Here is a 16,665-nt window from a genome sequence, read left to right as displayed (position 1 = left end):
TCCTAATAGCACTTGTTTCTGGCAGCAACACAGGCTGCACACTTAGGATATTTCAAGCAGCGTATGACCTTACCATTGGTCAAAAGGCATTTGTTATGATGATGGAGGATAATGCATAATTATTCGGTCTTCTTCATCCTTATCAGTTAGAGTGAAGAGAAATAAATGTTCCTATACAAGGTACTTAATCATGATCAGACACTTAATAATATTGATATGTCTGTAGTGAAATAATTTAGACCATAGAAATCTGACACTTTTGTAACAGCTCGACCAGCCGATTATTTTTTTATTCATGGGACCATCATCTTATAATTACCTTTGTTTCAAACCTTAGGTTTCAAACCAAATCATTGTCAGAGCTGAGTTTTTACAGATCATGTGGGAGGGCAGAACACTTATAAACCATGATACATGAGGTTAATAAATATTCAGAGACTTTTGGTTTTAATCTGTTAAGAAAGAAAAGTAACACCAGTAAGATATATTTGTATGTAAATAGACTTCCTTAGAAAGAACTGATGGAAAAAAAATCCAAAAGAAACAGAGAACAAGAGTAAATTTCACAGTTCAAAAACCTCTTTTCAGGTTTCTCCTTACATAAAATTTGCTGCTTACAGGTTTTGTTTGTTTGTTTAATTGTGTAAGGAGAATACATCTTCTAGGTCTTTCCTATCTGTCCTTGAGGCTTTTTCTCATCCTCTTCCATCTCATTTTATGGTATCCATGGAATCAAATTATTCTTTTGCCTTATATTTCTTATAAGTGTACACATTACAATCTGTGGACCCTATATCTCAGGCATTACCCAGCATTTCTTGTGTTTGGACTGTAGTTTATTTTCTTCTAAACAAATAGTACAATAGTTCCTTCATTTAGCCTGAACATTGACAGCTGTATAACGTTGCAATAAATTCAACAATCAATCTATACCAGTAGCAAAACTGTAGTAGCAAACACAAGAAAATCATGATCTGCTTAGGAATTTTCAATGAGTTGAAGAAGAGAGAAAATAAAAACAGAGGCTAAACCAACAGTTGTGAGTGTTTCAAATCTCAGCACTGTTTATAATGAAAAATACAGTATATGGTTACCATCCTCAAATGGGACTCCGCAGAATAAGCGATTAAACTAGAAATGTGTCCTGCTGTTAACAATGATACATTCCAAGGCTTTGCCTGTGTTTTTCTCCCTTCACTTTGCCAGGTTATTTAATCCATTGGTCTATAGAGATTCAGAATTTGTTCTTCTGCAGGTTATTAATTCAAAACTAGATTATAAGAGACTAAAGCAGTATAATTTCACAGCTGCTGCAAAAGTACAGAGCAGAAGTATTAATGAAATATTTTTGTGGGTTTAAGAGAATACATGATAGTTTTGACAGTAAGACCTAAATTAATTTCACTGACTATGAAAGCATCAACTGCCAGCCAGTCTGGGTGCTCTCTATATTCAGTAAGGAAAGAAAGGTACTGCAAAAGCTGGATTCCTCTCACCTGTCAGAAATGGCCAGACACAACATGAATAATGTTCCTTTGATTAAAAAAAAAAGCCATTTTCTATTTACTTGCAAATCATACATATGAAGCCTTACTTCCTGAACAGCAGAGAAGTAAACTATTTTAATCCAACCTTTTTCCCCAACTTTTAGCCAAAACTTTAATAAAATTAAAAAATTCCCTTTACTAAATGCTTGAAAAAACAAGCTTGTTAACTCAATCTCTGGTTAAACTTCTGAAGGCTAATCCTTTAAGATTTGTTCTTTTTGATCCTCTTTACTGTCTTTTAAAATAAAAATAGTACGATGTTTCTTGAAGATCTGCACTTGAAGGCCGCGTTCCATGATGCTGAGTAACACAGAATCACAGAATAATTCAGTTTGGAAGGGATGTCTGGAGATTAGCCTGTTCAATCCCCACTCAAACCAGGATTGACTAGATCAATACCAAATTCTTCTCCAGTTGGGTTTTGAAAATTTCCAACTTTGGAGATTCCTCAGCCTCTCTGGGCAATCTGCTCCAGTGTTTGACTTCCTTCATTATGAATATTGGATTTCACTATGTCTAATCAGAATTTCTTTTGCTGATCTTGCACTTGTTGCCTTTTAACTTTTCAATGCACCCCAGAGAAGAGTCTGGCTCTGTTTTCTCTACAACCTCTCACTAGGTAACTGAAGGCAGCAATAAGATCCTCCTCTCCCACTCTTCTCTTTTTAAAACTGGTAGAACCTAGTTTCCTCAGCCACACCTTATCGGTGGACCCCATTCGCCTTGGTAACTCTCTATTGATCTCTCCCCAGTTTGTCAGCCTCTGTCTTTACTGGGGAGCCTGAACCTAGAAACAGCTCTCCAGATGTAGTTTCACAAGAGTTGAACAGAGAGGAAGTATCATTTCTCTTGTAACACTGCTCACTACACTCTTGCTGAATCTGAAGTCGGCCTTCTTCATCCCGAAGGGAAGTTGCCAAATCCTGTTCACCTTGTCAGGTTCGACAAAGCTGCAAAACTGCTTTGTATTCAGTCTTTGCTGGCCCATGCAGAAGCTTGGGATTATGCCATCTCCGGAGCTGAATTTTGCATTTGCCTTTACTGAAATTTAAATTACTCTCAAACTATTTCTACAGGTTGCCAAGGTCCAACCGAACAGTGACCAATAACACACTTCTTCAAGTACATCTGTAACAAAAGGAAGACTAGGAAAAATGTACACCTGCTGCTGAATGAGGTAGGTGCCCTGGTGACAGAGGATGCGGAGGAGGTGGAGTTACTGAATGCCTTCTTTGTTACAGTCTTTACTGCTAAGGCAAGCATTCAAGAATCCCAGACCCTAGAGGTAAAACAGAGAGTCTAGAGAAAGGAAAACTTTCCCTTGGTTGAGGAGGATGAAGTTAGAGATCATTTAGGCAAACTCAACACCCACAAATCCATGGGCCCTGATGGGATGCAACCATGAGTGCTGAAGGAACTGGCAGATGTCATGGTGAAGCCACTCTGCATAATCTTTGAAAGGTCATGGAGAACAGGAGTGGTGCCTGAGGACAGCCACTCCAGCCAGGGAGCTACATTCATCAGGAGCCCAACTTAAACATATTTATGCAAAGGCAGGTGAAGCATGGAGAACAAACAAGAGGAGTTATAGATGTGCACATGCCAACAGGGCTATGATCTAATCGGCCTCAGGGCTTCACTGAGACATGGTGGGAGGAGTCCTGTGACTGGAATGTTGAAATGTAAGGATACAGGCTCTTCAGGAAGGACAGGCAGGGGAGACGAGGAGGAGTCAACTGTTGCCTTCTGTATCAAGGACCAGCTAGAGTCCATGGACCTCTGCCTGGGGATGGATGAGGAGCTGACTGAGAGCTTATGGCTCAGGATTAAAGGGAGGGCATGGACAGGTGACATTAGAGTGGGGGTCTGCTACAGGCCACTTGACCACGAAGACCAAGCGCATGAAGCCCTCTATAGACAGGTTGGAGCAGCCTCATGTTCATAAGCCCTCATGGCTGAATTCAACCACACCAATATCTGTTGGAAGGACAACACAGCAGGGCATAAGCAATCCAAGCAGTTCCTGGAATGCTTCAACGATAACTTCCTTCTCCAAATGGCAGAGGAACCAATGAGGAGAGGTGTCATGTTGGGCCTTATTCTCACTGACAAGGAGGGGATGGTGGGAAATGTGAAGCTCAAGGGCAGACTTCGCTGCAGTGATCATGAGATGGTGGAGTTCAGGCAGCAAGGAGGGCGCACACTAAGCTTGCAACCCTGGGCATCAGGAAAGCAGACTTTAGCCTCCTCAGTGATCTGCTTGCTGGAGTACAGTGGGATACAGCCCTGGAGGGAAGACGAGCCTAAGAAAGCTGGTTAATATTCAAGGATCACCTCCATAAAGCTCAGGAGTGATGCATCCCGACAAAGAGGAAGTCAGCCAAAAACACCAGGAGGCCTGCATGGATGAGCAAGGAGATCCTGAGCGATCTCAAGCGGAAAAAGGAAGCCTACAGAGGGTAGAAACAAGGACAGGTAACCTGGGAGGAATACAGAGAAATTATCCAAGCAGCCAGGGATCAGATTAGGAAAGCTAAATTTTAGATAAATGTAAATCGGGTCAGGGGTGTCAAGCACAAAAATAAAGCCTTTTATAGGTATGTCAGTGATAAAAGGAAGACTAGGGAAAATGTGGGCCCACTCTGGAACGAAACAGGAGACCTGGTCACCCGGGACATGGATAAAGGTAAGATAGTCAATGACTTCTTTGCCTCAGTCTTCACTGGGAAGGGCTCCAGCCACACTGCCCAAGTCGCAGAAGGCAAACGTAGCCACTGGGAGAATGAGGTACCGCCCACTGTAGGAGAAGAACAGGTTCGAGACCAGTTCAGGAACCTGAAGTTGCACAAGTCCATGGGACCTGATGAGATTAATCTGTGGGTCCTAAGGGAACTGGTGGATGAAGTTGCCAACCCACTATCTATCATATTTGAGAAGTCATGGCAGTCTGGTGACGTTCCCACTGACTGCAAAAGGGGAAATATAACCCCCTTTTTTAAAAAGGGTAAAAAAGAAGACCTGGGGAACTACAGGCCAGCCAGTCTCACCTCTGTGCCCGGCAAGACGATGGACTAGATCTTCCTGGAAACTCTGCTAAGGCACATGGAAAATAAGGAGGTGTTTGGTGATGGCCAAAATGGCTTCACTAAGGGCAAACCATACCTAACAAGTTTGGTCACCTTCTACGACGGTGTTACAGCATTGATGGATAAGGGAAGAGCAATAGAAGTCATTTACCCAGACTTGTGCAAAACATTTGACACTTCCGCTCAACATCCTGTTCTCTAAGTTGGAAAGACATGGATTTCACAGATTGACCACTTGGTGGATAAGGAATTGTCTGGGCAGTCACGCTCAGAGAGTTGTGGTCAATGTCTCCATGTCCAAGTGGTGAACAGTGACAACTGGTGTTCCTCAGGGGTCGGTACTGTGACCGGTGCTGTTTAACATCTTTGTTGGTGACATGGATGTTGGGATTGAATGCACCCTCAGCAAGTTTGCTACCGACACCAAGCTGTGTGGAGTGATCAACACGCTGGAGGGAAGGGATGCCATCCAGAAGTATCTGGACAGGCTGGAGAGGTGGGCCTCTGTAAACCTCATGAAGTTCAACAAGGCCAAGTGCAAGGTCCGGCGCATGGACTGAGGCAATCCCATGCACAAATACAGGCTGGGCAGAGAATGGATTGTACGCAGCCCTAAGGAGAAGGACTTGGGGGTGTTGGTTGATGAGAAGCTCCACATGAGCTGGCAATGTGTGCTTGCAGCCCAGAAGGTGAACCGTATCCTGGGCTGCATCAAAAGAAGTGTGGACAGCAGGTCGAGGGAGGGGATTCTGCCCTTCTACTCCGCTCTGGTGAGACCCCGCCTAGAGTCCTGCATCCAGCTCTGGACCCCTCAGCACAAGGAAGACATGGACCTGTTGGAGCAGTTCCAGAGAAGGGCCACAAAAATGATCAGAAAGCTGGAGCACCTCTCCTGTAAGGACAGGCTGAGAGAGTTGGGGTTGTTCAGCCTGGAGAAGAGAAGGCTTGAGGGTGATCTTATAGCAGGCTTCCAGTATCTGAAGGGCGCCTACAGGAAAGCTGGAGAGGGTCTTTTTACAAGGGCATGTAGTGATAGGATGAGGGGGAATGGCTTCAAACTGGAAGAGGCTAGATTTAGGTTAGATAACGAGAAGAAATTTTTCACTCTGAGGGTAGTGAGGCACTGGTTGCCCAGAAAAGTTGTGGATGCCCCATCCCTGGAAGTGTTCAAGGCCAGGTTGGATGGGGCTTTGAGCAATCTGGTCTAGTAGAAGGTGTCCCTGCCTATGGCAGGGAGTGTGTAACTAGATGATCTTTAAGGTCCCTCCAAACCTAAGCTATTCTATGATTCTATGACTGGAGGAAAGTCAATGTCATTCCTGTATTCAAAAAGGGCAAGAAGGAGGACCCGTGAAATTACCTACATCTACCTACATCCCTGGAAAGATGATGGAACAGCTCGTTCTGGATGTCATCTCTAAGCATGTATCACAGAATCACAGAATCACAGAATTTTCAGAGTTGGAAGGGACCTCTAGAGATCATCTAGTCCAACTCCCCTGCTAAAGCAGGATTGCCCAGAGCACATTACTCAGGACTGCATCCAGGCGGGTCTTGAAAATCTCCAGGGAAGGGGACTCCACAACCTCCCTGGGCAGCCTGTTCCAGTGCTCTGTCACCCTCACCGTAAAGAACTGTTTCTGTGTATTTGAACGGAACTTCCTGTGTTCTAACTTGTGCCCATTGCCCCTCGTCCTGTCACTGGGAACCATTGAAAAGAGCCTGGCTCCATCCTCCTTCAACCCACCCTTGAGATACTTGTATGCCAACAAGTGTATGTATGTAGAGGAATAGAAGAGGAATTCCTCTATGTATGTAGAGGAATAGAAGGTTATCAGGAGTGGTCAGCATAGATTCACCAAGGGGAAATCACGCTTGACCAATCTGATAGCCTTCTATGATGGCATCCGGATGGGTAGATAAGTGGAAAACAGTGGTTGTCCACCTCAACTTCAGCAAGGCTTTTGACACTGTCTCATAGATAAGCTTAGGAAGTGTGGGTTAGATGAGTGGACAGTGAGGTGGATTGAGAACTGGCTGAATGGAAGAGCTCAGAGAGTTGTGATCAGCGGCGCAGATTCCTGCTGGAGGCCTGTAATTAGTGGTGTTCCCCAAGGGTCAGTACTGGGCTCAGTCTTGTTCAATATTCATCAGTGACCTAGATGAGGGGACAGAGCATACTGTAAGCAAGTTTGCTTATGACACAAAACTGGGATGAGTAGGTGACACACCAGAAGGTTATGTTGCCATACAACGAGACCTGGACAGGCTGGAGAATTGGGTGGAGAGGAACCTAGTGAAGTTCACCTAGGGAGGAATAATGCCATACACCGGTACAGGTTAGGGGTTGACCTGCTGGAAAGCAGCTCTGCAGAGAGGGACCTGGGAGTCCTGGTGGACAACAGGATGACCACGAGCCAGCAATGTGCCCTTGTGGCAAAGAGGGCCAATGGTATCCTGGGGTGCATTAAAAGGATTGTGGCCAGCAAGTCGAAGGAGGTCATCCTCCCCCTCTACTCTGCCCTGTTGAAGCCACGTCTAGAGTACTGTGTCCAGTTCTGGGCTCTCCAGTTCAAAAAAGACAAGGAGCTACTGGTGAGACTCCAGCGGGGAACTATGAAGATGATCAAGGCACTGAAGCATCTCTCTTATTAGGAAAGGCTGGGAGACATCAATTGATTTAGCCTGGAGAACAGAAGATTGAGAAAGGATGTCATCAACGCTTATAAATATCTAAAGGGCGGGTGTCAAGAGGATGGGGCCAGACTCTTTTCAGTGGTGCTCAGAGACAGAGCAAGGGGCAACGGGCACAAACTGGAACATAGGGAATTCCATCTGAACATGAGGAAAAACTTCTTTAATTTGGGGGTGACAGAGCACTGGAAAAGGCTGCCCAGAGATGTTGTGGAGTCTCCTTCTCTAGAGCTATTCAAGACCCGCCTGTATGCGTTCCTGTCCAACCTGCTCTAGGTGAACATGTTTTGGCAGGGGGGTTGGACTAGATGATCTCTGAAGGTCCCTTCCAAACCCTACCATTCTGTGATTCTGTGATTTCTTCCATCATATCCAACAGGTCTCAATTATTTTACTGTTCATAAAATTTCTGTGGGTACATTCCATCCCCTTGTTCATGTCAGTATTAAAGGCAGTAAAGAGTATTACCTGCGTATCAACTCCTGAGGAAGTCTGTTCTGGTCACTAAATGCATGACTTTGTACTGCATTGCAACAACCAGTGGTCCATCTATCATATAGCTCACCTGTCCAAAGTATACTGTGCCATTAAGTAAAAGTAAACAGCATCCTGGTTTCTCTTTATTCACAAAGCCATACATCTTGTGACAGATGTGTTTAGTTTGGTCAGACATGGTTTACCTATGATAAATCCACGCAATAAATTCCCAGTCACCATATTGTCTTTCATCATTGGTACTATACTCTCTATTCTTCAGTATTTAGGCCAACTATCATATATATATTCAGCCAATAAACAGAAATTTCTAAACTGTTCCCTAGAGTTTCACTACTGTATTTGTTTTGTGGCCTTATGGGATAAAGACAATTCATCAGTTTAGGTTAAATATTTGTACTTGTTTTCAAAATCTCTTTATGCATATGATTAAATAAATAAATAAATCCACGAGACCCTACATAATTGAGCAGATAATTTGAATAACAAGCAAAATATGTGAGAAAAAGACTCACTTTATGTGAGTCCAAAATAATTCTTTGGATCCATAATAAATTTTTGTTCAAATTGTATTTGCATTTCCCATAATAAAAACCTGAAGCAAATCTGATTAATAAGGAAGACACTTTAGAAACCCAAGATATTACTGAGAACAAATTTAAGTACTCTGTGTGCAGATTTGCTGATAAACTATGCACAAGGCAGAGAACAATCCATTAAATAGTTAGGATTAAACTAAATTTAACACAGCTACTTCATTCACAATTTGATCTACACAGTGAATGAGGCAGTAGTCCTGTGATAATAAATACATGATAATGCAATTAAATATATCATAATAAATACGCATTAGAGATAAAATTATGGTAAGGCATGTACAACAGATGTTCCTTGATATTGTCACCTTGTTTCCTTATGCAGGGTAAATTACAGCATTTTTCTATTCTCTCTCTCATTTCTGAATTTTCTATGGTTCCTTCTCCTGCAACTGGATTCATAAGTAGATGTCTGCACCTTTCAGGGCCTTACTCACCAAAACTATAAAACAGATTAATAAAGTGAAAGGACAATAAGGAACTTTCAGTAGTTCTGTATATATCACAGACCATAGAATTTGCCCTTTTATTTGTGTAGAACATATCTTTTGGAAATGCAGCCAGTTCTCCGGGCATCCAAATATGTGAGATCTAACACTTTTCTTGGTATTTTATTAAAAGTACTTATTATTCTTGTTTTTAAAAAAAATCATGCTTTACCTTGATATTGAAACATATTCAGTTTAAGTTTCCAATACTTATTTCCTCTTTCTTGATAGATTTTATAGCCATTGTTACCTAATATTCTTTCCGTGTGAGGATATTTCTACACTGTTATGAAGTTACCTCAATCTTTTGATAAGCTGTGTAGGTAGAGGTCATCGTGATACTCACTGTAGCAGGTTTAATCCTCAAAGCTATTTTTTACACCTTTTACAATTTTTAACATCCTGATAATTCTCTTAGAAAGTGAAATGCAGAATATTCAAATCTTTATATCACGTGGCACACAAATTTCAGCATTTTTGGTGTGCAATAACATTCAATATGCTCTTGATGTGTTTATTCCCACATTGTTATTTCATGTCTTTAAAACAACTTTTCTAATTTGTATCTCTGAAGACCATTTGATTTATAAACTAATTAACGAACAGAAAAATTTATTATTTCCATATCTGCACTTGTTACTGAATATGAATTTGCTATTTGAGTCACACATCATGTCACTAATTATTTCTAGAATAGTGTTAATTTAAAACAAAGAGGTAAAAAGAGGAGATCCTGATGCTAATTTTATTCCTTAAAAGGTTTTGATATAATTTACTCCTAACTTGTGAATAAAAATATCTTGGAAATGCCTTAGAATGCTTGTTTAACTTCTATTAAAGGAAACACAATAGTAGTATTTGCCAATGATTTATTTCTGCCAGATGCAGTGGGAATAGTTGTTACAAAGCAAATGAAGAGTTACTAGAAGCAGCAGAAGAGAGTTCAACAGATGGAGAAAATCGTTTCTCTTATTCTTCTATTTTAGGCTCTGTGGGTTAGAATTTGTTAACTCGCTGGAGTGTAGAATACATCTCTGTAGATAACTATTATTAGAGTGCTTTGTCACTGAGGCATAAGAGCTGACATTGCAGGGCATTATCCTCGTGATGTTTTCATATATACAGTCCATCGGTAACGTTTTCATTTGTGTTACTGACAGATTTAATTGCACTTCTACAAAGACAGTATCATACAATATGGTGTTTGTGTTTTTCTTAAACGGTGAAATGGAGGAGTGAAAGCCTTCAGGGAACATATATAGACAAGTTAAAACTGAAGAAACTTTGAAAACGAAAATTAAAATTGCAACTTTACAGTCAGGAAAAACTGGTATTTTTTATGCACCATTTATCAGGCAGACATACAGGGTACATTGCCAGCTGACGTTAACATTGGAGAATATTAGAAAACATCAGTGAAAAGTGGTGATAACAGCAGCCGTGAGAGGTCATTCGGTCCCTAACAGAAGTGGGGCCGGGGGGGATTAAATTCACCAAACGCAAACCACAGGCTTGAGAGTTCCCCAGTGAAAGGTGTGGGGTCCTGACTGAGACCCCAGCCCCATGGGGTTTGCCTGCCCATTCCCCAGGCTGGAGCTGCTGTGTGCTGCTGCATAGCTGGGGCCAAGATGAAGTGGGGTGAGCTGTGTGAGCCAGGGTGGTGAGAAGCACAGCAAGGCCATCCTCCAGTTGGGGCGTGCGTTTCAGCTCCTGCCCTCTCCCCTGCACCCGACCATGCCCCTCACTGACCCACTGGCATGGCCTCCCAGCTGGGTCTGATGATAAGTCCAGTTCTGGGGCTGAACTTCAATTCTGGTTTTAGAGAGATTTACTGGGTATCTGCAGATTGGCAGCAGGAATGGCTGGGGAAGGGAGCTCATCAAGGGAAACAGGGAGTTAAGGAGTTGGTTTCATCCGGCAATGTCAGTCTCTAGTGTTAAGGTTCACATTTGAGTTATTCACCCAACAACTCCTTAAAATGTAGGGGGAAAAATATAGGCACACCAGAGAAATTCATCCTATCTGAAAAGGGACTCTGAAACACAATTCAGATGAATGGCTGCCTGAAAGCGCTTATTTGTCTCTGAGGACAACTAGAACAGAGATCAGCAGAAAGCTGAGTAAAATGAACAGTCCAGATTGTCCCAATGTGAGCTAGCACTAGAAGAGGACCTTGTGAGAAGCCTGGAATGGAAAAGTTGACTTTTAGACCAAGGCAGTGAAACGACAAGACAGGAAGCTATGCATAGAAAATTAATTTCCACTTTATTAATCCTATGATCAGGAAAAATAACTTCTTCAGTTCTTCTAAGCATTAGGAATACATAAGAGAGACTGTCTTTTCATTGTACTACATTATCAGTAACTGGCATAACCTAGCAGACAAAGAATTTGAGGCAAGAAAGTTAAAATGGATAATACAATATATTAAAGCCAGTAAAAATCAATACTTTCTGGAATTTAGATAATACAGAACAGAAACACTTTCTTTAAAAAATAATTAAATTAAATACTTCACAGGAAGCTTTACTTAGTACAGGGTATTGCAGAAATGTTAATTGCTGTTTGAATGCAGTGTTGTAATTTAGTAGAAAATTAAGGATGTGATAAGCAAATCTTAAATGAGTACCCACCTGAACCTCAGAGATTATTTTTTTTTTTTAAATAAAATCATTAAAAATCAGTTATGTCCATCGCTTTTAAGTTTATAGACTTTTGAGGTCTTTGGTTTTAGCTGGCCTAAGAATATACCCAAATTGACTTAAGCTTGATGTGTTCACCTTCAGTTCAGACGCCTAAAGAGCAAGGCAAATGAAAGTCATCACCTTGATTTTATTCATGTCTTAGAAAAAAATTCTATTGGGATCAGTGAGAGAATTTTATAAAAGACATAAAAATGAGTTGAAAAATTATTTTATTGCTTGGCAGGTTGTGTAATAAAATGGAAGCAATAAGAGGGAAGAAAAGATGATTAAAATAAAATTACTATAAAGTAGCTTCTGGTTAAAGTAGTATGTATGGGTGCCTATAATTCAAGTAATGACAAAGAGAATAGCTTCTCTTGTAAAGTGTAGTGATAAAGCATTGTTTAGGAGGTGAGACAAACATTTTATTGAACATAAGAACCCCTCTCCTTTCCATTTGTTTATTGTTGATTGCATCCATGAAGTGATTAGAGTATTCCAAATTCAGTCATTACTCTGGAGCTAAACCTGAAGAGTTTGAGGTGTTTTTTTTCTGGGTTTTGTTTTTTTTTGTTGTTTGTTTGTTTTTTAATTATTATTTCAGTAGGGTTCCTTTCATAGTCTGAAATATCTGAAGTTATCTACACAGCTTGAAGCCTTAGCCCTTTCTGATGAAAATGATCATAAAAACATTATACAGTAGAAAACCTTGATGAGGCTATATAGCATGTACGTCTGTACTGGAGTTTCCATGTTAAATTGTTCCGTATTGTAAGATTGAATGTTTGCTAAGCCTTGTTGGATCAAAGGGACTTGTATAAGTGCCTTTCTGGAATGTGATTCTGCGGTTTAAAAACAGTGACTGCACAGTTGTTTGAAAATACATTTTTTAAAACCTGATCTCCACTCATATTTCTCACTTAGAACTTTGAATTCATTAGAAAAGTTTCAGGACTGAAAAAACAAGATTTTTCTAGACACTTTGGGATAAAATTTGAAGCTTTTCTTTTTTTACACACTCCTTGTACTCAATAAAAATTCCCAAGCAAGTAAGAATGTTAGAATTTCATAGAATCATAGAATGGTTTAGGTTGGAAAGGACCTTGAAGATCATCGAGTTCCAATCCCCCTGCCATAGGCAGGGACACCTCCCACTACACCAGGTTGACCAAGGACACGTCCAGCCTGGCCTTGAACACCTCCAGGGATGAGGCCTCAACAACCTCTCAACAACCTCTCTGGGCAACCTGTTCCAGTGCCTTACCACCCTCAAAGTGAAAAACTTCTTCCTAATGTTCAATCTGAACCTGCCCTCTTCTAGTTTAAAGCCGTTCCCCCTCATCCTACCGCTACATGCCCTAGTAAAAAGCCCTTCCCCAGCTCTCCTGTAGGCCCCCTTTAGGTACTGGAAGGCCGCAATAAGATCTCCCTGGAGCCTTCTCTTCTCCAGGCTGAACAGCCCCAACTCTTTCAGCCTCTCCTCATAGGAGAGGTGCTCCAGCCTTCGGATCATCCTCATGGCTCTCCTCTGGACGTGCTCCAGCAGGTCCATATCCTTCTTATGTTGGGGACTCCAGAGCTGGATGCAGTACTCCAGGTGAGGTCTCAAGAGAGTGGAGTAGAGGGGCATAATCACCTCCCTTGACCTGCTGCCAACACTTCTTTTGATGCAGCCCAGGATATGGTTGGCCTTCTGGGCTGTGATCGCACACTGCTGGCTCATGTTGAGCTTCTTATCAATCAGCACCCCCAAGTCCTTCTCCTCAGGGCTGCTCTCCAGCCATTCCCCGCTGAGCCTGTATTTGTGCTTGGGATTGCCCCGACCCAGGTGTAAGACCTTGCACTTGGCCTTGTTGAACTGCATGATTTTCTTGGGCCCCTCTTCCCTCCAGCGCTTCATCCCATGGTGCCATACCAAGCAGGTTCTTCAAGAGGCCAAAGTCAGCTCTCCCAAAATCAAAGGTGGTCAGCCTGCTACACACTTTCCTCGCTGCCTCAAGGATATCGAACTTGACCATTTCATGGTCACTACAGCCCAGGCTACCCTTCAGTTTGACACTGTCTACCAGCCCCTCCTTGTTGGTAAGAACAAAGTCCAGCATAGCTCCTCTCCTCATTGGCTCCTCAACCACTTGGAGAAGGAAGTTGTCGTCAATGCAATCCAAGAACCTCCTGGATTGCCTATGCCTGGCTGTGTTACCCTTCCAACAGATGGGGTGGTTGGAATCACCCATGAGAACCAGGGTCTGTGAATGTGATGCTGCCCCTTTCTGTCTATAGAGGGCTTCATCCACTCGGTCTTCTTGGTCGGGTGGCCTGTAGCAGACACCCACTGTAATGTCCCTCAAGGTAACTTAAGGGCTGCGTATTACTCCTTGTTTTCTAGTGAACTGAAAGAAGAATTCCTTTCAGGATTCACCTCTGTGTTCCAGAAATTCAGTGACTTTCCTTTAAGCCCTACTGCAGTGAGTTGCAAGCACCCACCATCCTGCTCTGTCTGTCTACCTCCTCAGAAGAGGAGGGGGGAAAATAAGGTGGAAAAAAGCTCATCTGTTAGGATGAATAGAAAATAGCAGAAACAGCCATATATAAGAGGGAAAAAAGAGTGAAAATATAAAGCAGGGAACAATTGTCAGGTCCCTCTCCCCCAGCCCCCTCACCCACCCAAAAAAAACCCAAACCAAAACAGAAAAAACTTTCTACTACATCAGAACATGTCAATAAAGTAAAAAAAAAAAAAAAAAATCTCATTTTGGAACATGAATATTTTCCATTAGATAGAGGAATTATTCTTCTGTGCTTGGTTTAATGAGTGTCCAGCTGAAGTATATCATGAGTTCTCACATTTACAATACAGGATAGAGTAATTGGTGAAAGAATAGCAGAACAACAATGACAAGTAGGTGAGAAAACATGGCCTACAGTGGGAGTTAAGGAATTGGTTTTGTTCTGTCCAGAAAGGAAAGACTATGATGATATATTAGTGTTTCATTTTTAACATTTTTTTATAAAGGTTTGAAGTTAACAATTTAATTTTCAACAAATATTTATATTGATTATCAGAACAATTCTACTTACTACAAGGGCAACTAAACCTTGAAATGATACACAATGGGGCTATAATTGTATAGCTTTTCACTGACATTTTTTTGTAGAAGGGTATGGTTTGGTCTTCAATTGCTGCAGCAAGTGTGACCATGGGGCCTTACTTCACTAAAGGCGAATCAAAATATGTTAGAAGAACATATTAGAAACCTGAAGACGGTTATGATATGTAGAAGAGCAATAGCTTTTGAGAAAATTTTACAGAAGTAAGTTAAAACCAAATCAGATCTATAATAACAATTCATTAGATGACCAGAGAGAACTACTAAGATAACTCATAATAAAAATTTAACGTACATGCACCACACGATTAAAAACAATCTACCTAAAAAAAAATAATTGTATTTTCCATTATGAAATACAAAAACTCTACCGCTAATAAATAAAAAATAGGAAGGAAAAAATAGAACTTCTTTTCCAAGAAGTGGTAGTTTTAAAAAACTGCAGCTCATTTCCGTTAAGTTCCAGTAAGTCCAGAAGTCTAACTTTTGACAAATACTCTCTATCACACTAATGTTTTATCAATTAAGCTGTGTCTTCTGGGAGCCCAGAAGTTGTTTCTAATGATGTGAGGCAGCAGTGTCTCTTCACTCTCAGTAAAAGTAGCTTTTATTGGCCTTTGCTAATGCCAGTGAGGTCTCTCTTTTAGTTAAAAAAAAGAGGGGGAAAAACATTCAATGAAAGTTAGTGCAATATAAGTCTGAAAAGCAGACTTTTACGGTTCTTAAACTTTGTAATTGCACTTACACAATTTAGGGCCATTTTTCTAAGTCTTATTTCATATACTATGATATTAAAACTATTTTTATTTATAGATTTTCTTCATTTATGTACTTATTGACAATTTTTTGTATTCACAAATATAATTCACAAATTTTTAATGCAAATACATACACGCAGAAGCACCAACTAGATTTAACTAAACAATAATTATGGGCTTTTTTTCTTTCCCCAACAAGGTAGACATGCAAAAATTTTAAAATATTATACCTTAACATTGTGTGAATTACAACCAATAAAGATTTTTTTTAAATCAATAGTGGCAAGCTAGAGAAATTGGCAGAAAACTCCCACTCAATCCGACGAGATCAGTTCAAGCTCGGTCAAAGCCAATAGTCTTGGAGGAGTTTCTATATTGTAATTAGCTTCCACTGACCTCTCTGAACTAAACTGTTCTAGTTGTGGTCTAGTCTAACGTTCAAGTTTTCTTTTGTTATTATAAGGGCAAAAATGAGAGTTAGTCCTTGTTTAGAAGTGGCAAAAATCTCTTTTCCAATAAATTAGATGAAATGCAGTAATAGTGTTGGTACCATATAAATGGTGTTCCCACTTGGTGTTCTGTTTTGCAATCTCATTATGTATTGCTTTAATACAGGTGACAGCAATGCAGTTGAGTTTTAGTTTAAATAAGGAGATGGGGGGGATAAAGTATTTGGGAATAATTGTGAGAAAATGATTGCTTAAACTTGCAAAGTAAGACAACCTAAGCATTATCAAGATGAGATTTCTCAAAATAAACTTCCAAAGGAGCTGCTGGGAGAATTTAAGTCTCTTTTATGTTTTATTTAGAGTTTGTACTATATAACACATTTAACACAACACAAAAATCTTAAAACATGGGCAAAGTTTGTTTCAGAAACACAAACTAATTCCTTTCCACTCCTTCCCAAAATCATTAGTTCAAGATTTTGACAGTGTTCACTGTTTCTGCTACTGTTCCTAATTGATAGATTGTTTGATGCCTTGTAGAGATGGAAAAAATGAAGCTAAATGACTACATGAAGTCTATGCCTGCAAGCCAAAGCCATTAGGAAACAAAAACAAGCTTTAGATTTATTCCTTGTCAATCGTATCTTTCTATTAGCCAGAAAGTGCACTCTCCCCTTAAGTTACTTTTTTAAGTGCATGTACTGTAATTGCAGGACTCGATTTGGATGTCACTGTGAGTTTTAGTTCCACTTTCCCTAAAT

This window comes from Vanellus vanellus (genome assembly GCF_965231255.1).
Source record: "Vanellus vanellus genome assembly, chromosome: 3".
NCBI classification, from domain to species: Eukaryota; Metazoa; Chordata; class Aves; order Charadriiformes; family Charadriidae; genus Vanellus; species Vanellus vanellus.
This window is presented reverse-complemented; position numbering follows the sequence as displayed.